This window comes from Sinocyclocheilus rhinocerous, unplaced genomic scaffold, assembly GCF_001515625.1.
Source record: "Sinocyclocheilus rhinocerous isolate Xijiao unplaced genomic scaffold, SAMN03320098_v1.1 scaffold4493, whole genome shotgun sequence".
Taxonomy (NCBI): domain Eukaryota; kingdom Metazoa; phylum Chordata; class Actinopteri; order Cypriniformes; family Cyprinidae; genus Sinocyclocheilus; species Sinocyclocheilus rhinocerous.
This window is the reverse complement of record NW_015649606.1, coordinates 42,025-42,321: the sequence shown is the minus strand read 5'-3', so window position 1 is coordinate 42,321 and position 297 is coordinate 42,025. Positions and strand designations below refer to the sequence as shown.

General features: G+C 37.7%; 1 protein-coding gene across 1 annotated transcript in view; it reads right to left on the bottom strand.

Annotated features, from left to right (window-relative positions):
- LOC107710899 (5'-nucleotidase domain-containing protein 1-like) overlaps positions 1-297 on the bottom strand; it is a 4,073-nt gene that overhangs the window by 1,710 nt on the left and 2,066 nt on the right. The gene's annotated exons all lie outside the window — the stretch shown is intronic.

Below are 297 nucleotides of genomic sequence, written 5' to 3'. Positions count from 1 at the left end.
GATCGCGAATTCGAAAGTGAAAGCATCCGAAGCCCGCGGCTTAACACAGCAAAAGAAACTCCCATTCACAAAATTAAAATCACAAATAATACTACTGATGATAAAGAATGGGTTGAATGTTAACAACTTTCATTTCCATATAACTATAAACTATGATAAAAGTTCATCAGTATGCATTGAATAATCCCCCCCCCCAAAAAAAAATAAATAAATATTGCGACCAAATCATGTGCGACCAGCTGAGAAAGTTAGTTGCAAAAGAGCGACCAGTGGGAAGAATGAGTCTGGAGCCCTGTA